Genomic DNA, 25,326 nt, shown 5'->3' on the forward strand with positions numbered 1-25,326 from the left:
GTTTAGTCCCATTTAGAAGAGGACAAAGTCAGCATGAAGAGGACAGACTGTGTGAAGTGCAGGCAGCCTGATTTGACTTGTTTTCCCCAGGAAGACTATCAACACTCTTAAAACCACACAAATGTACCTGGAGTTGTCATTTCTAGTATACAAGGGGTTGTTGGTGGGTGTACATGGAGTACAATGAATACACTGTCAAACACTGGAAATAACAACACTTCACAATCATTTATGGAAAGATACCTCAGACAGTTTGAGAGAGAGCATTGAGAAGAAGACAAACTGTAAGAAAATCCCAAACTGTAAAAGAATGGACTCTTCAGAAGATAAAAAATTATGAAAATGCTGAAATACTTAGCTCACAGGTGTGTTTAGTTACATAATCAGAGAGCGGCACAGTCCATCAATGTGTCATTACCACCTGTGGATTCAATTCAGCAGATGAGAGAGGCACCTCATGGAGATCAAAGGAGATCTAAGGATATCAAAGGAGATCAGTGTCTGTTGCCATGGAGACGCTCCCTGCTCAGTGTTGTAGCTACCTGGTCTACCTAGTTACATCTTCATTTTGATTTTAAAAAGAGATTTCTATCAAAATCAAGTAAATTAAAGTGAACGTTACAATGAAAATAGGACTTTGTTCAAAAAGTTCTAAGTGAAGAAAGAAATCTTGTCAAATCAACGTATAAAAATGAATTTAGCAAAATTGAAGTTCTTAGAGTGTCACCATTCCGAGGTCTTACTATAGCCTTGCCTTCAGTTTTTATTGAATTCCACCAGCGTATTTATTTTCGATAACTGTCACCATTCCGAAGTCTTACTATAGCCTTGCCATCAGTTTTTATTGAATTCCACCAGCGTCTTTATTTTCGACAACTGTCACCATTCCGAGGTCTTACTATAGCCTTGACTTCAGTTTTTATTGAATTCCACCAACGTCTTTATTTTCGACAACTGTCACCAATCCGAGGTCAACTTTTATATCAAAATCTAGCAACGTGTTTATTTTCGACAATTGTCACCATTTGGAGGTCTTACTATATCCTTACCAACATTTTACATCAAAATCTACCAACGTCTTTATTTTCGACAATTGTCACCATTCCGAGGTCTTACTAGAACCTTACCAATATTTTATATCAAAATCTAGCAACGTGTTTATTTTCGACAACTGTCACCATTCCGAGGTCTTACTATAACCGTACCAACATTTTATATCAAAATCTAGAAACTTGTTTATTTTCGACAACTGTCACCATTCCGAGGTCTTACTATAACAGTATCAATATTTTATATCAAAATCTAGCAACGTGTTTATTTTCGACAACTGTCACCATTCCGAGGTCTTACTATAGCCTTGACTTCAGTTTTTATTGAATTCCACCAACGTCTTTATTTTCGACAACTGTCACAATTTGGAGGTCTTACTATATCCTTACCAACATTTTACATCAAAATCTACCAACGTCTTTATTTTCGAAAACTGTCACCATTCCGAGGTCTTACTATAACCGTACCAACATTTTATATCAAAATCTAGAAACGTGTTTATTTTCGACAACTGTCACCATTCCGAGGTCTTACTATAACAGTATCAATATTTTATATCAAAATCTAGCAACGTGTTTATTTTCGACAACTGTCACCATTCCGAGGTCTTACTATAGCCTTGCTAACATTTTATATCAAAATCTAGCAACGTGTTTATTTTCGACAATTGTCACCATTCCGAGGTCTTACTATAGCCTTGCCTTCAGTTTTTATTGAATTCCACCAGCGTCTTTATTTTCGACAATTGTCACCATTTGGAGGTCTTACTATAACCGTACCAACATTTTATATCAAAATCTAGCAACGTGTTTATTTTCGACAACTGTCACCATTCCGAGGTCTTACTATAGCCTTGCCTTCAGTTTTTATTGAATTCCACCAGCGTATTTATTTTCGATAACTGTCACCATTCCGAAGTCTTACTATAGCCTTGCCATCAGTTTTTATTGAATTCCACCAGCGTCTTTATTTTCGACAACTGTCACCATTCCGAGGTCTTACTATAGCCTTGACTTCAGTTTTTATTGAATTCCACCAACGTCTTTATTTTCGACAACTGTCACCAATCCGAGGTCAACTTTTATATCAAAATCTAGCAACGTGTTTATTTTCGACAATTGTCACCATTCCGAGGTCTTACTATATCCTTACCAACATTTTACATCAAAATCTACCAACGTCTTCATTTTCGACAATTGTCACCATTCCGAGGTCTTACTAGAACCTTACCAATATTTTGTATCAAAATCTAGCAACGTGTTTATTTTCGAAAACTGTCACCATTCCGAGGTCTTACTATAACCGTACCAACATTTTATATCAAAATCTAGAAACGTGTTTATTTTCGACAACTGTCACCATTTCGAGGTCTTACTATAACAGTATCAATATTTTATATCAAAATCTAGCAACGTGTTTATTTTCGACAACTGTCACCATTCCGAGGTCTTACTATAATCGTACCAACATTTTATATCAAAATCTAGAAACGTGTTTATTTTCGACAACTGTCACCTTTCCGAGGTCTTACTATAACAGTATCAATATTTTATATCAAAATCTAGCAACGTGTTTATTTTCGACAACCGTCACCATTCCGAGGTCTTACTATAGCCTTGCCTTCAGTTTTTATTGAATTCCACCAGCGTCTTTATTTTCGACAACTGTCACCATTCCAAGGTCTTACTATAGCCTTACCAACATTTTATATCAAAATCTAGCAACGTGTTTATTTTCGACAACTGTCACCATTTGGAGGTCTTACTATAACCGTACCAACATTTTATATCAAAATCTAGAAACGTGTTTATTTTCGACAATTGTCACCATTCCGAGGTCTTACTATAGCCTTGCCAACATTTTATATAAAAATCTAGCAACGTGTTTATTTTCGACAATTGTCACCATTTGGAGGTCTTACTATAGCCTTGCTAACATTCTATATCAAAATCTAGCAACGTGTTTATTTTCGACAATTGTCACCATTCCGAGGTCTTACTATAGCCTTGCCTTCAGTTTTTATTGAATTCCACCAGCGTCTTTATTTTCGACAATTGTCACCATTTGGAGGTCTTACTATAACCGTACCAACATTTTATATCAAAATCTAGCAACGTGTTTATTTTCGACAACTGTCACCATTCCGAGGTCTTACTATAGCCTTGCCTTCAGTTTTTATTGAATTCCACCAGCGTCTTTATTTTCGATAACTGTCACCTTTCCGAGGTCTTACTATAGCCTTGCCTTCAGTTTTTATTGAATTCCACCAGCGTATTTATTTTCGATAACTGTCACCATTCCGAAGTCTTACTATAGCCTTGCCATCAGTTTTTATTGAATTCCACCAGCGTCTTTATTTTCGACAACTGTCACCATTCCGAGGTCTTACTATAGCCTTGACTTCAGTTTTTATTGAATTCCACCAACGTCTTTATTTTCGACAACTGTCACCAATCCGAGGTCAACTTTTATATCAAAATCTAGCAACGTGTTTATTTTCGACAATTGTCACCATTTGGAGGTCTTACTATATCCTTACCAACATTTTACATCAAAATCTACCAACGTCTTTATTTTCGACAATTGTCACCATTCCGAGGTCTTACTAGAACCTTACCAATATTTTATATCAAAATCTAGCAACGTGTTTATTTTCGACAACTGTCACCATTCCGAGGTCTTACTATAACCGTACCAACATTTTATATCAAAATCTAGAAACTTGTTTATTTTCGACAACTGTCACCATTCCGAGGTCTTATTATAACAGTATCAATATTTTATATCAAAATCTAGCAACGTGTTTATTTTCGACAACTGTCACCATTCCGAGGTCTTACTATAACCGTACAAACATTTTATATCAAAATCTAGAAACGTGTTTATTTTCGACAACTGTCACCTTTCCGAGGTCTTACTATAACAGTATCAATATTTTATATCAAAATCTAGCAACGTGTTTATTTTCGACAATTGTCACCATTCCGAGGTCTTACTATAGCCTTGCCATCAGTTTTTATTGAATTCCACCAGCGTCTTTATTTTCGACAACTGTCACCATTCCAAGGTCTTACTATAGCCTTACCAACATTTTATATCAAAATCTAGCAACGTGTTTATTTTCGACAACTGTCACCATTCCGAGGTCTTACTATAACCGTACCAACATTATACATCAAAATCTAGCAACGTGTTTATTTTCGACAACTGTCACCATTCCGAGGTCTTACTATAGCCTTGCCTTCAGTTTTTATTGAATTCCACCAGCGTCTTTATTTCCGACAACTGTCACCATTCCGAGGTCTTACTATAGCCTTGCCTTCAGTTTTTATTGAATTCAACCAGCGTCTTTATTTTCGACAACTGTCACCATTCCGAGGTCTTACTATAGCCTTGCCATCAGTTTTTATTGAATTCCACCAGTGTCTTTATTTTCGACAACTGTCACCATTCCGAGGTCTTACTATAGCCTTACCAACATTTTATATCAAAATCTAGCAACGTGTTTATTTTCGACAATTGTCACCATTCCGAGGTCTTACTGTAGCCTTGCCTTCAGTTTTTTTTGAATTCCACCAGCGTCTTTATTTTCGACAACTGTCACCATTCCGAGGTCTTACTATAGCCTTGCCTTCAGTTTTTATTGAATTCAACCAGCGTCTTTATTTTCGACAACTGTCACCATTCCGAGGTCTTACTATAGCCTTGCCATCAGTTTTTATTGAATTCCACCAGTGTCTTTATTTTCGACAACTGTCACCATTCCGAGGTCTTACTATAGCCTTACCAACATTTTATATCAAAATCTAGCAACGTGTTTATTTTCGACAATTGTCACCATTCCGAGGTCTTACTATAGCCTTGCCATCAGTTTTTATTGAATTCCACCAGTGTCTTTATTTTCGACAACTGTCACCATTCCGAGGTCTTACTATAGCCTTACCAACATTTTATATCAAAATCTAGCAACGTGTTTATTTTCGACAATTGTCACCATTCCGAGGTCTTACTATAGCCTTGCCTTCAGTTTTTATTGAATTCCACCAGTGTCTTTATTTTCGACAACTGTCACCATTCCGAGGTCTTACTATAGCCTTCCCAACATTTTATATCAAAATCTAGAAACGTGTTTATTTTAGACAACTGTCACCTTTCCGAGGTCTTACTATAACAGTATCAATATTTTATATCAAAATCTAGCAACGTGTTTATTTTCGACAACTGTCACCATTCCGAGGTCTTACTATAGCCTTACCAACATTTTATATAAAAATCTAGCAACGTGTTTATTTTCGACAATTGTCACCATTCCGAGGTCTTACTATAACCTTGCCTTCAGTTTTTATTGAATTCCACCAGCGTCTTTATTTTCGACAACTGTCACCATTCCGAGGTCTTACTATAGCCTTACCAACATTTTATATAAAAATCTAGCAACGTGTTTATTTTCGACAATTGTCACCATTAGGAGGTCTTACTATAGCCTTGCTAACATTTTATATCAAAATCTAGCAACGTGTTTATTTTCGACAATTGTCACCATTCCGAGGTCTTACTATAGCCTTGCTAACATTTTATATCAAAATCTAGCAACGTGTTTATTTTCGACAATTGTCACCATTCCGAGGTCTTACTATAGCCTTGCCTTCAGTTTTTATTGAATTCCACCAGCGTCTTTATTTTCGACAATTGTCACCATTTGGAGGTCTTACTATAACCGTACCAACATTTTATATCAAAATCTAGCAACGTGTTTATTTTCGATAACTGTCACTATTCCGAGGTCTTACTATAGCCTTGCTAACATTTTATATCAAAATCTAGCAACGTGTTTATTTTCGACAATTGTCTCCATTCCGAGGTCTTACTATAGCCTTGCCATCAGTTTTTATTGAATTCCACCAGTGTCTTTATTTTCGACAACTGTCACCATTCCGAGGTCTTACTATAGCCTTACCAACATTTTATATCAAAATCTAGCAACGTGTTTATTTTCGACAATTGTCACCATTCCGAGGTCTTACTATAGCCTTGCCTTCAGTTTTTATTGAATTCCACCAGTGTCTTTATTTTCGACAACTGTCACCATTCCGAGGTCTTACTATAGCCTTACCAACATTTTATATCAAAATCTAGCAACGTGTTTATTTTCGACAATTGTCACCATTTGGAGGTCTTACTATAGCCTTGCTAACATTTTATATCAAAATCTAGCAACGTGTTTATTTTCGACAACTGTCACCATTCCGAGGTCTTACTATAGCCTTGCCAACATTTTATATCAAAATCTAGAAACGTGTTTATTTTCGACAACTGTCACCTTTCCGAGGTCTTACTATAACAGTATCAATATTTTATATCAAAATCTAGCAACGTGTTTATTTTCGACAACTGTCACCATTCCGAGGTCTTACTATAGCCTTCCCAACATTTTATATCAAAATCTAGCAACGTATTTATTTTCGACAATTGTCACCATTCCGAGGTCTTACTATAACCTTGCCTTCAGTTTTTATTGAATTCCACCAGCGTCTTTATTTTCGACAACTGTCACCATTCCGAGGTCTTACTATAGCCTTACCAACATTTTATATAAAAATCTAGCAACGTGTTTATTTTCGACAATTGTCACCATTTGGAGGTCTTACTATAGCCTTGCTAACATTTTATATCAAAATCTAGCAACGTGTTTATTTTCGACAATTGTCACCATTCCGAGGTCTTACTATAGCCTTGCTAACATTTTATATCAAAATCTAGCAACGTGTTTATTTTCGACAATTGTCACCATTCCGAGGTCTTACTATAGCCTTGCCTTCAGTTTTTATTGAATTCCACCAGCGTCTTTATTTTCGACAATTGTCACCATTTGGAGGTCTTACTATAACCGTACCAACATTTTATATCAAAATCTAGCAACGTGTTTATTTTCGACAACTGTCACCATTCCGAGGTCTTACTATAGCCTTGCCTTCAGTTTTTATTGAATTCCAACAGCGTCTTTATTTTCGACAATTGTCACCATTCCGAGGTCTTACTATAAACTTACCAACATTTTATATCAAAATCTAGCAATGTGTTTATTTTCGACAACTGTCACCATTCCGAGGTCTTACTATAGCCTTGCCTTCAGTTTTTATTGAATTCCAACAACGTCTTTATTTTCGACAATTGTCACCATTCCGAGGTCTTACTATAACCGTACCAACATTTTATATCAAAATCTAGCAACGTGTTTATTTTCGACAATTGTCACCATTCCGAGGTCTTACTATAGCCTTGCCATCAGTTTTTATTGAATTCCACAAGCGTCTTTATTTTCGACAACTGTCACCATTCCGAGGTCTTACTATAGCCTTGCCTTCAGTTTTTATTGAATTCCAACAACGTCTTTATTTTCGACAATTGTCACCATTCCGAGGTCTTACTATAACCGTACCAACATTTTATATCAAAATCTAGCAACGTGTTTATTTTCGACAATTGTCACCATTCCGAGGTCTTACTATAGCCTTGCCTTCAGTTTTTATTGAAATCCAACAGCGTCTTTATTTTCGACAACTGTCACCATTCCGAGGTCTTACTATAGCCTTGCCTTCAGTTTTTATTGAAATCCAACAGCGTCTTTATTTTCGACAACTGTCACCATTCCGAGGTCAACTTTTATATCAAAATCTAGAAACGTGTTTATTTTCGACAATTGTCACCATTCCGAGGTCTTACTATAGCCTTGCCAACATTTTATATCAAAATCTAGCAACGTGTTTATTTTCGACAATTGTCACCATTCCGAGGTCTTACTATAGCCTTGCCATCAGTTTTTATTGAATTCCACCAGCGTCTTTATTTTCAACAACTGTCACCATTCCGAGGTCTTACTATAGCCTTACCAACATTTTATATCAAAATCTAGCAACGTGTTTATTTTCGACAATTGTCACCATTCCGAGGTCTTACTATAGCCTTGCCTTCAGTTTTTATTGAAATCCAACAGCGTCTTTATTTTCGACAACTGTCACCATTCCGAGGTCTTACTATAGCCTTGCCTTCAGTTTTTATTGAAATCCAACAGCGTCTTTATTTTCGACAACTGTCACCATTCCGAGGTCAACTTTTATATCAAAATCTAGAAACGTGTTTATTTTCGACAATTGTCACCATTCCGAGGTCTTACTATAGCCTTGCCAACATTTTATATCAAAATCTAGCAACGTGTTTATTTTCGACAATTGTCACCATTCCGAGGTCTTACTATAGCCTTGCCATCAGTTTTTATTGAATTCCACCAGCGTCTTTATTTTCAACAACTGTCACCATTCCGAGGTCTTACTATAGCCTTGCCAACATTTTATATCAAAATCTATCAACGTGTTTATTTTCGACAATTGTCACCATTCCGAGGTCTTACTATAGCCTTGCCTTCAGTTTTTATTGAATTCCAACAGCGTCTTTATTTTCGACAACTGTCACCATTCCGAGGTCTTACTATAGCCTTGCCTTCAGTTTTTATTGAATTCCACCAGCGTCTTTATTTTCGACAACTGTCACCATTCCGAGGTCTTACTATAGCCTTACCAACATTTTATATCAAAATCTAGAAACGTGTTTATTTTCGACAACAGTCACCATTCCAAGGTCTTACTATAGCCTTCCTAACATTTTATATAAAAATCTAGCAACTTCTTTATTTTCGACAACTGTCACCATTCCGAGGTCTTACTATAACAGTATCAATATTTTATATCAAAATCTAGCAACGTGTTTATTTTCGACAACTGTCACCATTCCGAGGTCTTACTATAGCCTTGACTTCAGTTTTTATTGAATTCCACCAACGTCTTTATTTTCGACAACTGTCACCATTTGGAGGTCTTACTATATCCTTACCAACATTTTACATCAAAATCTACCAACGTCTTTATTTTCGAAAACTGTCACCATTCCGAGGTCTTACTATAACCGTACCAACATTTTATATCAAAATCTAGAAACGTGTTTATTTTCGACAATTGTCACCATTCCGAGGTCTTACTATAGCCTTGCCTTCAGTTTTTATTGAATTCCACCAGCGTCTTTATTTTCGACAATTGTCACCATTTGGAGGTCTTACTATAACCGTACCAACATTTTATATCAAAATCTAGCAACGTGTTTATTTTCGACAACTGTCACCATTCCGAGGTCTTACTATAGCCTTGCCTTCAGTTTTTATTGAATTCCACCAGCGTATTTATTTTCGATAACTGTCACCATTCCGAAGTCTTACTATAGCCTTGCCATCAGTTTTTATTGAATTCCACCAGCGTCTTTATTTTCGACAACTGTCACCATTCCGAGGTCTTACTATAGCCTTGACTTCAGTTTTTATTGAATTCCACCAACGTCTTTATTTTCGACAACTGTCACCAATCCGAGGTCAACTTTTATATCAAAATCTAGCAACGTGTTTATTTTCGACAATTGTCACCATTCCGAGGTCTTACTATATCCTTACCAACATTTTACATCAAAATCTACCAACGTCTTCATTTTCGACAATTGTCACCATTCCGAGGTCTTACTAGAACCTTACCAATATTTTGTATCAAAATCTAGCAACGTGTTTATTTTCGACAACTGTCACCATTCCGAGGTCTTACTATAACCGTACCAACATTTTATATCAAAATCTAGCAACGTGTTTATTTTCGACAATTGTCACCATTCCGAGGTCTTACTATAGCCTTGCCAACATTTTATATCAAAATCTAGCAACGTGTTTATTTTCGACAATTGTCACCATTCCGAGGTCTTACTATAGCCTTGACTTCAGTTTTTATTGAATTCCACCAACGTCTTTATTTTCGACAACTGTCACCAATCCGAGGTCAACTTTTTATATCAAAATCTAGCAACGTGTTTATTTTCGACAATTGTCACCATTTGGAGGTCTTACTATATCCTTACCAATATTTTATATCAAAATCTAGCAACGTGTTTATTTTCGACAACTGTCACCATTCCGAGGTCTTACTATAACCGTACCAACATTTTATATCAAAATCTAGAAACTTGTTTATTTTCGACAACTGTCACCATTCCGAGGTCTTATTATAACAGTATCAATATTTTATATCAAAATCTAGCAACGTGTTTATTTTCGACAACTGTCACCATTCCGAGGTCTTACTATAACCGTACAAACATTTTATATCAAAATCTAGAAACGTGTTTATTTTCGACAACTGTCACCTTTCCGAGGTCTTACTATAACAGTATCAATATTTTATATCAAAATCTAGCAACGTGTTTATTTTCGACAATTGTCACCATTCCGAGGTCTTACTATAGCCTTGCCATCAGTTTTTATTGAATTCCACCAGCGTCTTTATTTTCGACAACTGTCACCATTCCAAGGTCTTACTATAGCCTTACCAACATTTTATATCAAAATCTAGCAACGTGTTTATTTTCGACAACTGTCACCATTCCGAGGTCTTACTATAACCGTACCAACATTATACATCAAAATCTAGCAACGTGTTTATTTTCGACAACTGTCACCATTCCGAGGTCTTACTATAGCCTTGCCTTCAGTTTTTATTGAATTCCACCAGCGTCTTTATTTTCGACAATTGTCACCATTTGGAGGTCTTACTATAACCGTACCAACATTTTATATCAAAATCTAGCAACGTGTTTATTTTCGACAACTGTCACCATTCCGAGGTCTTACTATAGCCTTACCAACATTTTATATCAAAATCTAGCAACGTGTTTATTTTCGACAATTGTCACCATTCCGAGGTCTTACTATAGCCTTGCCTTCAGTTTTTATTGAATTCCACCAGTGTCTTTATTTTCGACAACTGTCACCATTCCGAGGTCTTACTATAGCCTTCCCAACATTTTATATCAAAATCTAGAAACGTGTTTATTTTCGACAACTGTCACCTTTCCGAGGTCTTACTATAACAGTATCAATATTTTATATCAAAATCTAGAAACGTGTTTATTTTCGACAACTGTCACCTTTCCGAGGTCTTACTATAACAGTATCAATATTTTATATCAAAATCTAGCAACGTGTTTATTTTCGACAATTGTCACCATTTGGAGGTCTTACTATAGCCTTGCTAACATTTTATATCAAAATCTAGCAACGTGTTTATTTTCGACAATTGTCACCATTCCGAGGTCTTACTATAACCTTGCCTTCAGTTTTTATTGAATTCCACCAGCGTCTTTATTTTCGACAACTGTCACCATTCCGAGGTCTTACTATAGCCTTACCAACATTTTATATAAAAATCTAGCAACGTGTTTATTTTCGACAATTGTCACCATTTGGAGGTCTTACTATAGCCTTGCTAACATTTTATATCAAAATCTAGCAACGTGTTTATTTTCGACAATTGTCACCATTCCGAGGTCTTACTATAGCCTTGCTAACATTTTATATCAAAATCTAGCAACGTGTTTATTTTCGACAATTGTCACCATTCCGAGGTCTTACTATAGCCTTGCTAACATTTTATATCAAAATCTAGCAACGTGTTTATTTTCGACAATTGTCACCATTCCGAGGTCTTACTATAGCCTTGCCTTCAGTTTTTATTGAATTCCACCAGCGTCTTTATTTTCGACAACTGTCACCATTCCGAGGTCTTACTATAGCCTTGCCATCAGTTTTTATTGAATTCCACCAGTGTCTTTATTTTCGACAACTGTCACCATTCCGAGGTCTTACTATAGCCTTACCAACATTTTATATCAAAATCTAGCAACGTGTTTATTTTCGACAATTGTCACCATTCCGAGGTCTTACTATAGCCTTGCCTTCAGTTTTTATTGAATTCCACCAGTGTCTTTATTTTCGACAACTGTCACCATTCCGAGGTCTTACTATAGCCTTACCAACATTTTATATCAAAATCTAGCAACGTGTTTATTTTCGACAATTGTCACCATTTGGAGGTCTTACTATAGCCTTGCTAACATTTTATATCAAAATCTAGCAACGTGTTTATTTTCGACAACTGTCACCATTCCGAGGTCTTACTATAGCCTTGCCAACATTTTATATCAAAATCTAGAAACGTGTTTATTTTCGACAACTGTCACCTTTCCGAGGTCTTACTATAACAGTATCAATATTTTATATCAAAATCTAGCAACGTGTTTATTTTCGACAACTGTCACCATTCCGAGGTCTTACTATAGCCTTCCCAACATTTTATATCAAAATCTAGCAACGTGTTTATTTTCGACAATTGTCACCATTCCGAGGTCTTACTATAACCTTGCCTTCAGTTTTTATTGAATTCCACCAGCGTCTTTATTTTCGACAACTGTCACCATTCCGAGGTCTTACTATAGCCTTACCAACATTTTATATAAAAATCTAGCAACGTGTTTATTTTCGACAATTGTCACCATTTGGAGGTCTTACTATAGCCTTGCTAACATTTTATATCAAAATCTAGCAACGTGTTTATTTTCGACAATTGTCACCATTCCGAGGTCTTACTATAGCCTTGCTAACATTTTATATCAAAATCTAGCAACGTGTTTATTTTCGACAATTGTCACCATTCCGAGGTCTTACTATAACCGTACCAACATTTTATATCAAAATCTAGCAACGTGTTTATTTTCGACAACTGTCACCATTCCGAGGTCTTACTATAACAGTATCAATATTTTATATCAAAATCTAGCAACGTGTTTATTTTCGACAACTGTCACCATTCCGAGGTCTTACTATAGCCTTGCCTTCAGTTTTTATTGAATTCCACCAGCGTCTTTATTTTCGACAACTGTCACCATTCCAAGGTCTTACTATAGCCTTACCAACATTTTATATCAAAATCTACCAACGTGTTTATTTTCGACAACTGTCACCATTCCGAGGTCTTACTATAGCCTTCCCAACATTTTATATAAAAATCTAGCAACGTATTTATTTTCGACAATTGTCACCATTCCGAGGTCTTACTGTAGCCTTGCCTTCAGTTTTTATTGAATTCCACCAGCGTCTTTATTTTCGACAACTGTCACCATTCCGAGGTCTTACTATAGCCTTGCCTTCAGTTTTTATTGAATTCCACCAGCGTCTTTATTTTCGACAACTGTAACCATTCCGAGGTCAACTTTTATATCAAAATCTAGCAACGTGTTTATTTTCGACAATTGTCACCATTCCGAGGTCTTACTATAGCCTTGCCAACATTTTATATCAAAATCTAGCAACGTGTTTATTTTCGACAACTGTCACCATTCCGAGGTCATACTATAGCCTTGCCATCAGTTTTTATTGAATTCAAACAGCGTCTTTATTTTCGACAATTGTCACCATTCCGAGGTCTTACTATAACCTTACCAATATTTTATATCAAAATCTAGCAACGTGTTTATTTTCGACAACTGTCACCATTCCGAGGTCATACTATAGCCTTGCCATCAGTTTTTATTGAATTCAAACAGCGTCTTTATTTTCGACAATTGTCACCATTCCGAGGTCTTACTATAACCTTACCAATATTTTATATCAAAATCTAGCAACGTGTTTATTTTCGACAACTGTCACCATTCCGAGGTCTTACTATAGCCTTGCCTTCAGTTTTTATTGAATTCCAACAGCGTCTTTATTTTCGACAACTGTCACCATTCCGAGGTCTTACTATAGCCTTGCCTTCAGTTTTTATTGAATTCCACCAGCGTCTTTATTTTCGACAACTGTCACCATTCCGAGGTCTTACTATAGCCTTACCAACATTTTATATCAAAATCTAGCAACGTGTTTATTTTCGACAACTGTCACCATTTGGAGGTCTTACTATAGCCTTGCCTTCAGTTTTTATTGAATTCAACCAGCGTCTTTATTTTCGACAACTGTCACCATTCCGAGGTCTTACTATAGCCTTACCAACATTTTATATCAAAATCTAGCAACGTGTTTATTTTCGACAACTGTCACCATTTGGAGGTCTTACTATAACCGTACCAACATTTTATATCAAAATCTAGCAACGTGTTTATTTTCGACAACTGTCACCATTTGGAGGTCTTACTATAGCCTTGCCTTCAGTTTTTATTGAATTCCACCAGCGTCTTTATTTTCGACAACTGTCACCATTCCGAGGTCTTACTATAGCCTTGCCTTCAGTTTTTATTGAATTCAACAAGCGTCTTTATTTTCGACAACTGTCACCATTACGAGGTCTTAATATAGCCTTGCCAACATTTTATATCAAAATCTAGCAACGTGTTTATTTTCGACAATTGTCACCATTCCGAGGTCTTACTATAGCCTTACCAACATTTTATATCAAAATCTAGCAACGTGTTTATTTTCGACAATTGTCACCATTCCGAGGTCTTACTATAGCCTTGCCTTCAGTTTTTATTGAAATCCAACAGCGTCTTTATTTTCGACAACTGTCACCATTCCGAGGTCAACTTTTATATCAAAATCTAGCAACGTGTTTATTTTCGACAATTGTCACCATTCCGAGGTCTTACTATAGCCTTGCCAACATTTTATATCAAAATCTAGCAACGTGTTTATTTTCGACAATTGTCACCATTCCGAGGTCTTACTATAGCCTTGCCATCAGTTTTTATTGAATTCAACCAGCGTCTTTATTTTCGACAATTGTCACCATTCCGAGGTCTTACTATAGCCTTGCCAACATTTTATATCAAAATCTAGCAACGTGTTTATTTTCGACAATTGTCACCATTCCGAGGTATTACTATAGCCTTGCCTTCAGTTTTTATTGAATTCCACCAGCGTCTTTATTTTCGACAACTGTCACCATTCCGAGGTCTTACTATAGCCTTACCAACATTTTATATCAAAATCTAGAAACGTGTTTATTTTCGACAACTGTCACCATTCCGAGGTCTTACTATAGCCTTCCCAACATTTTATATAAAAATCTAGCAACGTCTTTATTTTCGACAACTGTCACCATTCCGAGGTCTTACTATAGCCTTGCCTTCAGTTTTTATTGAATTACAACAGCGTCTTTATTTTCGACAATTGTCACCATTCCGAGGTCTTACTATAGCCGTTCCAACATTTTATATCAAAATCTAGCAACGTGGTTTTTTTTTCGACAACTGTCACCATTCCGAGGTCTTACTATAGCCTTGCCTTCAGTTTTTATTGAATTCCAACAGCGTCTTTATTTTCGACAATTGTCACCATTCCGAGGTCTTACTATAAACTTACCAACATTTTATATCAAAATCTAGCAATGTGTTTATTTTCGACAATTGTCACCATTCCGAGGTCTTACTATAGCCTTGCCATCAGTTTTTATTGAATTCCACCAGTGTCTTTATTTTCGACAACTGTCACCATTCCGAGGTCTTACTATAGCCTTGCCAACATTTTATATCAAAATCTAGCAACGTGTTTATTTTCGACAATTGTCACCATTCCGAGGTCTTACTATAGCCTTGCCATCAGTTTTTATTGAATTCCACCAGTGTCTTTATTTTCGACAACTGTCACCATTCCGAGGTCTTACTATAGCCTTGCCAACATTTTATATCAAAATCTAGCAACGTGTTTATTTTCGACAATTGTCACCATTCCGAGGTCTTACTATAGCCTTGCCTTCAGTTTTTATTGAAATCCAACAGCGTCTTTATTTTCGACAACTGTCACCATTCCGAGGTCAACTTTTATATCAAAATCTAGCAACGTGTTTATTTTCGACAATTGTCACCATTCCGAGGTCTTACTATAGCCTTGCCAACATTTTATATCAAAATCTAGAAACGTGTTTATTTTCGACAACTGTCACCATTCCGAGGTCTTACTATAGCCTTCCCAACATTTTATATAAAAATCTAGCAACGTCTTTATTTTCGACAATTGTCACCATTCCGAGGTCTTACTATAGCCTTGCCTTCAGTTTTTATTGAATTCCAACAGCGTCTTTATTTTCGACAATTGTCAACATTCCGAGGTCTTACTATAGCCGTTCCAACATTTTATATCAAAATCTAGCAACGTGGTTTTTTTTTCGACAACTGTCACCATTCCGAGGTCTTACTATAGCCTTGCCTTCAGTTTTTATTGAATTCCAACAGCGTCTTTATTTTCGACAATTGTCACCATTCCGAGGTCTTACTATAGCCTTGCCTTCAGTTTTTATTGAATTCCAACAGCGTCTTTATTTTCGACAATTGTCACCATTCCGAGGTCTTACTATAAACTTACCAACATTTTATATCAAAATCTAGCAATGTGTTTATTTTCGACAACTGTCACCATTCCGAGGTCTTACTATAGCCTTGCCTTCAGTTTTTATTGAATTCCAACAACGTCTTTATTTTCGACAATTGTCACCATTCCGAGGTCTTACTATAACCGTACCAACATTTTATATCAAAATCTAGCAACGTGTTTATTTTCGACAATTGTCACCATTCCGAGGTCTTACTATAGCCTTGCCATCAGTTTTTATTGAATTCCACCAGCGTCTTTATTTTCAACAACTGTCACCATTCCGAGGTCTTACTATAGCCTTACCAACATTTTATATCAAAATCTAGCAACGTGTTTATTTTCGACAACTGTCACCATTTGGAGGTCTTACTATAACCGTACCAACATTTTATATCAAAATCTAGAAACGTGTTTATTTTCGACAACTGTCACCATTCCGAGGTCTTACTATAGCCTTGCCTTCAGTTTTTATTGAATTCCACCAGCGTCTTTATTTTCGACAACTGTCACCATTCCGAGGTCTTACTATAGCCTTGCCTTCAGTTTTTATTGAATTCAACCAGCGTCTTTATTTTCGACAACTGTCACCATTCCGAGGTCTTACTATAGCCTTGCCAACATTTTATATCAAAATCTAGCAACGTGTTTATTTTCGACAATTGTCACCATTCCGAGGTCTTACTATAGCCTTGCCTTCAGTTTTTATTGAAATCCAACAGCGTCTTTATTTTCGACAACTGTCACCATTCCGAGGTCAACTTTTATATCAAAATCTAGCAACGTGTTTATTTTCGACAATTGTCACCATTCCGAGGTCTTACTATAGCCTTGCCATCAGTTTTTATTGAATTCCACCAGCGTCTTTATTTTCAACAACTGTCACCATTCCGAGGTCTTACTATAGCCTTGCCTTCAGTTTTTATTGAATTCCAACAGCGTCTTTATTTTCGACAACTGTCACCATTCCGAGGTCTTACTATAGCCTTGCCTTCAGTTTTTATTGAATTCCACCAGCGTCTTTATTTTCGACAACTGTCACCATTCCGAGGTCTTACTATAGCCTTGACTTCAGTTTTTATTGAATTCCACCAGCGTCTTTATTTTCGACAACTGTCACCATTCCAAGGTCTTACTATAGCCTTACCAACATTTTATATCAAAATCTAGCAACGTGTTTATTTTCGACAACTGTCACCATTCCAAGGTCTTACTATAACCGTACCAACATTTTATATCAAAATCTAGAAACGTGTTTATTTTCGACAATTGTCACCATTCCGAGGTCTTACTATAGCCTTGCCAACATTTTATATAAAAATCTAGCAACGTGTTTATTTTCGACAATTGTCACCATTTGGAGGTCTTACTATAGCCTTGCTAACATTCTATATCAAAATCTAGCAACGTGTTTATTTTCGACAATTGTCACCATTCCGAGGTCTTACTATAGCCTTGCCTTCAGTTTTTATTGAATTCCACCAGCGTCTTTATTTTCGATAACTGTCACCATTCCGAGGTCTTACTATAGCCTTGCCTTCAGTTTTTATTGAATTCCACCAGCGTATTTATTTTCGATAACTGTCACCATTCCGAAGTCTTACTATAGCCTTGCCATCAGTTTTTATTGAATTCCACCAGCGTCTTTATTTTCGACAACTGTCACCATTCCGAGGTCTTACTATAGCCTTGACTTCAGTTTTTATTGAATTCCACCAACGTCTTTATTTTCGACAACTGTCACCAATCCGAGGTCAACTTTTATATCAAAATCTAGCAACGTGTTTATTTTCGACAATTGTCACCATTTGGAGGTCTTACTATATCCTTACCAACATTTTACATCAAAATCTACCAACGTCTTTATTTTCGACAATTGTCACCATTCCGAGGTCTTACTAGAACCTTACCAATATTTTATATCAAAATCTAGCAACGTGTTTATTTTCGACAACTGTCACCATTCCGAGGTCTTACTATAACCGTACCAACATTTTATATCAAAATCTAGAAACTTGTTTATTTTCGACAACTGTCACCATTCCGAGGTCTTATTATAACAGTATCAATATTTTATATCAAAATCTAGCAACGTGTTTATTTTCGACAACTGTCACCATTCCGAGGTCTTATTATAACCGTACAAACATTTTATATCAAAATCTAGAAACGTGTTTATTTTCGACAACTGTCACCTTTCCGAGGTCTTACTATAGCCTTACCAACATTTTATATCAAAATCTAGCAACGTGTTTATTTTCGACAACTGTCACCATTCCGAGGTCTTACTATAACCGTACCAACATTATACATCAAAATCTAGCAACGTGTTTATTTTCGACAACTGTCACCATTCCGAGGTCTTACTATAGCCTTGCCTTCAGTTTTTATTGAATTCCACCAGCGTCTTTATTTTCGACAACTGTCACCATTCCGAGGTCTTACTATAGCCTTGCCTTCAGTTTTTATTGAATTCAACCAGCGTCTTTATTTTCGACAACTGTCACCATTCCGAGGTCTTACTATAGCCTTGCCATCAGTTTTTATTGAATTCCACCAGTGTCTTTATTTTCGACAACTGTCACCATTCCGAGGTCTTACTATAGCCTTACCAACATTTTATATCAAAATCTAGCAACGTGTTTATTTTCGACAATTGTCACCATTCCGAGGTCTTACTATAGCCTTGCCTTCAGTTTTTATTGAATTCCACCAGCGTCTTTATTTTCGACAACTGTCACCATTCCGAGGTCTTACTATAGCCTTGCCTTCAGTTTTTATTGAATTCAACCAGCGTCTTTATTTTCGACAACTGTCACCATTCCGAGGTCTTACTGTAGCCTTGCCATCAGTTTTTATTGAATTCCACCAGTGTCTTTATTTTCGACAACTGTCACCATTCCGAGGTCTTACTATAGCCTTACCAACATTTTATATCAAAATCTAGCAACGTGTTTATTTTCGACAATTGTCACCATTCCGAGGTCTTACTATAGCCTTGCCTTCAGTTTTTATTGAATTCCACCAGTGTCTTTATTTTCGACAACTGTCACCATTCCGAGGTCTTACTATAGCCTTCCCAACATTTTATATCAAAATCTAGAAACGTGTTTATTTTCGACAACTGTCACCTTTCCGAGGTCTTACTATAACAGTATCAATATTTTATATCAAAATCTAGCAACGTGTTTATTTTCGACAACTGTCACCATTCCGAGGTCTTACTATAGCCTTACCAACATTTTATATAAAAATCTAGCAACGTGTTTATTTTCGACAATTTTCACCATTTGGAGGTCTTACTATAGCCTTGCTAACATTTTATATCAAAATCTAGCAACGTGTTTATTTTCGACAATTGTCACCATTCCGAGGTCTTACTATAACCTTGCCTTCAGTTTTTATTAAATTCCACCAGCGTCTTTATTTTCGACAACTGTCACCATTCCGAGGTCTTACTATAGCCTTACCAACATTTTATATAAAAATCTAGCAACGTGTTTATTTTCGACAACTGTCACCATTCCGAGGTCTTACTATAGCCTTGCCTTCAGTTTTTATTGAATTCCAACAACGTCTTTATTTTCGACAATTGTCACCATTCCGAGGTCTTACTATAACCGTACCAACATTTTATATCAAAATCTAGCAACGTGTTTATTTTCGACAATTGTCACCATTCCGAGGTCTTACTATAGCCTTGCCATCAGTTTTTATTGAATTCCACCAGCGTCTTTATTTTCAACAACTGTCACCATTCCGAGGTCTTACTATAGCCTTACCAACATTTTATATCAAAATCTAGCAACGTGTTTATTTTCGACAACTGTCACCATTTGGAGGTCTTACTATAACCGTACCAACATTTTATATCAAAATCTAGAAACGTGTTTATTTTCGACAACTGTCACCATTCCGAGGTCTTACTATAGCCTTGCCTTCAGTTTTTATTGAATTCCACCAGCGTCTTTATTTTCGACAACTGTCACCATTCCGAGGTCTTACTATAGCCTTGCCTTCAGTTTTTATTGAATTCAACCAGCGTCTTTATTTTCGACAACTGTCACCATTCCGAGGTCTTACTATAGCCTTGCCAACATTTTATATCAAAATCTAGCAACGTGTTTATTTTCGACAATTGTCACCATTCCGAGGTCTTACTATAGCCTTGCCTTCAGTTTTTATTGAAATCCAACAGCGTCTTTATTTTCGACAACTGTCACCATTCCGAGGTCAACTTTTATATCAAAATCTAGCAACGTGTTTATTTTCGACAATTGTCACCATTCCGAGGTCTTACTATAGCCTTGCCAACATTTTATATCAAAATCTAGCAACGTGTTTATTTTCGACAATTGTCACCATTCCGAGGTCTTACTATAGCCTTGCCATCAGTTTTTATTGAATTCCACCAGCGTCTTTATTTTCGACAACTGTCACCATTCCGAGGTCTTACTATAGCCTTACCAACATTTTATATCAAAATCTAGAAACGTGTTTATTTTCGACAACAGTCACCATTCCAAGGTCTTACTATAGCCTTCCTAACATTTTATATAAAAATCTAGCAACGTCTTTATTTTCGACAACTGTCACCATTCCGAGGTCTTACTATAACAGTATCAATATTTTATATCAAAATCTAGCAACGTGTTTATTTTCGACAACTGTCACCATTCCGAGGTCTTACTATAGCCTTGACTTCAGTTTTTATTGAATTCCACCAACGTCTTTATTTTCGACAACTGTCACCATTTGGAGGTCTTACTGTAGCCTTACCAACATTTTACATCAAAATCTACCAACGTCTTTATTTTCGAAAACTGTCACCATTCCGAGGTCTTACTATAACCGTACCAACATTTTATATCAAAATCTAGAAACGTGTTTATTTTCGACAACTGTCACCATTCCGAGGTCTTACTATAACAGTATCAATATTTTATATCAAAATCTAGCAACGTGTTTATTTTCGACAACTGTCACCATTCCGAGGTCTTACTATAGCCTTGCTAACATTTTATATCAAAATCTAGCAACGTGTTTATTTTCGACAATTGTCACCATTCCAAGGTCTTACTATAGCCTTCCTAACATTTTATATAAAAATCTAGCAACGTCTTTATTTTCGACAACTGTCACCATTCCGAGGTCTTACTATAACAGTATCAATATTTTATATCAAAATCTAGCAACGTGTTTATTTTCGACAACTGTCACCATTCCGAGGTCTTACTATAGCCTTGACTTCAGTTTTTATTGAATTCCACCAACGTCTTTATTTTCGACAACTGTCACCATTTGGAGGTCTTACTGTAGCCTTACCAACATTTTACATCAAAATCTACCAACGTCTTTATTTTCGAAAACTGTCACCATTCCGAGGTCTTACTATAACCGTACCAACATTTTATATCAAAATCTAGAAACGTGTTTATTTTCGACAACTGTCACCATTCCGAGGTCTTACTATAACAGTATCAATATTTTATATCAAAATCTAGCAACGTGTTTATTTTCGACAACTGTCACCATTCCGAGGTCTTACTATAGCCTTGCTAACATTTTATATCAAAATCTAGCAACGTGTTTATTTTCGACAATTGTCACCATTCCGAGGTCTTACTATAGCCTTGCCTTCAGTTTTTATTGAATTCCACCAGCGTCTTTATTTTCGACAATTGTCACCATTTGAAGGTCTTACTATAACCGTACCAACATTTTATATCAAAATCTAGCAACGTGTTTATTTTCGACAACTGTCACCATTCCGAGGTCTTACTATAGCCTTGCCTTCAGTTTTTATTGAATTCCACCAGCGTATTTATTTTCGATAACTGTCACCATTCCGAAGTCTTACTATAGCCTTGCCATCAGTTTTTATTGAATTCCACCAGCGTCTTTATTTTCGACAACTGTCACCATTCCGAGGTCTTACTATAGCCTTGACTTCAGTTTTTATTGAATTCCACCAACGTCTTTATTTTCGACAACTGTCACCAATCCGAGGTCAACTTTTATATCAAAATCTAGCAACGTGTTTATTTTCGACAATTGTCACCATTCCGAGGTCTTACTATATCCTTACCAACATTTTACATCAAAATCTACCAACGTCTTCATTTTCGACAATTGTCACCATTCCGAGGTCTTACTAGAACCTTACCAATATTTTGTATCAAAATCTAGCAACGTGTTTATTTTCGACAACTGTCACCATTCCGAGGTCTTACTATAACCGTACCAACATTTTATATCAAAATCTAGCAACGTGTTTATTTTCGACAATTGTCACCATTCCGAGGTCTTACTATAGCCTTGCCAACATTTTATATCAAAATCTAGCAACGTGTTTATTTTCGACAATTGTCACCATTCCGAGGTCTTACTATAGCCTTGACTTCAGTTTTTATTGAATTCCACCAACGTCTTTATTTTCGACAACTGTCACCAATCCGAGGTCAACTTTTATATCAAAATCTAGCAACGTGTTTATTTTCGACAATTGTCACCATTCCGAGGTCTTACTATATCCTTACCAACATTTTACATCAAAATCTACCAACGTCTTCATTTTCGACAATTGTCACCATTCCGAGGTCTTACTAGAACCTTACCAATATTTTGTATCAAAATCTAGCAACGTGTTTATTTTCGACAACTGTCACCATTCCGAGGTCTTACTATAACCGTACCAACATTTTATATCAAAATCTAGCAACGTCTTTATTTTCGACAACTGTCACCATTCCGAGGTCTTACTATAACAGTATCAATATTTTATATCAAAATCTAGCAACGTGTTTATTTTCGACAACTGTCACCATTCCGAGGTCTTACTATAGCCTTGACTTCAGTTTTTATTGAATTCCACCAACGTCTTTATTTTCGACAACTGTCACCATTTGGAGGTCTTACTATAGCCTTACCAACATTTTACATCAAAATCTACCAACGTCTTTATTTTCGAAAACTGTCACCATTCCGAGGTCTTACTATAACCGTACCAACATTTTATATCAAAATCTAGAAACGTGTTTATTTTCGACAACTGTCACCATTCCGAGGTCTTACTATAACAGTATCAATATTTTATATCAAAATCTAGCAACGTGTTTATTTTCGACAACTGTCACCATTCCGAGGTCTTACTATAGCCTTGCTAACATTTTATATCAAAATCTAGCAACGTGTTTATTTTCGACAATTGTCACCATTCCGAGGTCTTACTATAGCCTTGCCTTCAGTTTTTATTGAATTCCACCAGCGTCTTTATTTTCGACAATTGTCACCATTTGAAGGTCTTACTATAACCGTACCAACATTTTATATCAAAATCTAGCAACGTGTTTATTTTCGACAACTGTCACCATTCCGAGGTCTTACTATAGCCTTGCCTTCAGTTTTTATTGAATTCCACCAGCGTATTTATTTTCGATAACTGTCACCATTCCGAAGTCTTACTATAGCCTTGACTTCAGTTTTTATTGAATTCCACCAACGTCTTTATTTTCGACAACTGTCACCAATCCGAGGTCAACTTTTATATCAAAATCTAGCAACGTGTTTATTTTCGACAATTGTCACCATTTGGAGGTCTTACTATATCCTTACCAACATTTTACATCAAAATCTACCAACGTCTTTATTTTCGAAAACTGTCACCATTCCGAGGTCTTACTATAACCGTACCAACATTTTATATCAAAATCTAGAAACGTGTTTATTTTCGACAACTGTCACCATTTCGAGGTCTTACTATAACAGTATCAATATTTTATATCAAAATCTAGCAACGTGTTTATTTTCGACAACTGTCACCATTCCGAGGTCTTACTATAATCGTACCAACATTTTATATCAAAATCTAGAAACGTGTTTATTTTCGACAACTGTCACCTTTCCGAGGTCTTACTATAACAGTATCAATATTTTATATCAAAATCTAGCAACGTGTTTATTTTCGACAACCGTCACCATTCCGAGGTCTTACTATAGCCTTGCCTTCAGTTTTTATTGAATTCCACCAGCGTCTTTATTTTCGACAACTGTCACCATTCCAAGGTCTTACTATAGCCTTACCAACATTTTATATCAAAATCTAGCAACGTGTTTATTTTCGACAACTGTCACCATTCCAAGGTCTTACTATAACCGTACCAACATTTTATATCAAAATCTAGAAACGTGTTTATTTTCGACAATTGTCACCATTCCGAGGTCTTACTATAGCCTTGCCAACATTTTATATAAAAATCTAGCAACGTGTTTATTTTCGACAATTGTCACCATTTGGAGGTCTTACTATAGCCTTGCTAACATTCTATATCAAAATCTAGCAACGTGTTTATTTTCGACAATTGTCACCATTCCGAGGTCTTACTATAGCCTTGCCTTCAGTTTTTATTGAATTCCACCAGCGTCTTTATTTTCGACAATTGTCACCATTTGGAGGTCTTACTATAGCCTTGCTAACATTCTATATCAAAATCTAGCAACGTGTTTATTTTCGACAATTGTCACCATTCCGAGGTCTTACTATAGCCTTGCCTTCAGTTTTTATTGAATTCCACCAGCGTTTTTATTTTCGATAACTGTCACCATTCCGAGGTCTTACTATAGCCTTGCCTTCAGTTTTTATTGAATTCCACCAGCGTATTTATTTTCGATAACTGTCACCATTCCGAAGTCTTACTATAGCCTTGCCATCAGTTTTTATTGAATTCCACCAGCGTCTTTATTTTCGACAACTGTCACCATTCCGAGGTCTTACTATAGCCTTGACTTCAGTTTTTATTGAATTCCACCAACGTCTTTATTTTCGACAACTGTCACCAATCCGAGGTCAACTTTTATATCAAAATCTAGCAACGTGTTTATTTTCGACAATTGTCACCATTTGGAGGTCTTACTATATCCTTACCAACATTTTACATCAAAATCTACCAACGTCTTTATTTTCGACAATTGTCACCATTCCGAGGTCTTACTAGAACCTTACCAATATTTTATATCAAAATCTAGCAACGTGTTTATTTTCGACAACTGTCACC

The 25,326-nt window shown here is 36.2% G+C and overlaps 1 protein-coding gene across 1 annotated transcript in view; it reads right to left on the reverse strand.

Moving 5' to 3' along the window:
• The window catches only part of LOC308128372 (NACHT, LRR and PYD domains-containing protein 3-like), a 532,150-nt gene that overhangs the window by 35,285 nt on the left and 471,539 nt on the right, over nucleotides 1-25,326 (reverse strand). The gene's annotated exons all lie outside the window — the stretch shown is intronic.

This window comes from Lipophrys pholis, assembly GCF_963383615.2.
Source record: "Lipophrys pholis genome assembly, contig: SCAFFOLD_24, whole genome shotgun sequence".
Classification (NCBI taxonomy): Eukaryota; Metazoa; Chordata; class Actinopteri; order Blenniiformes; family Blenniidae; genus Lipophrys; species Lipophrys pholis.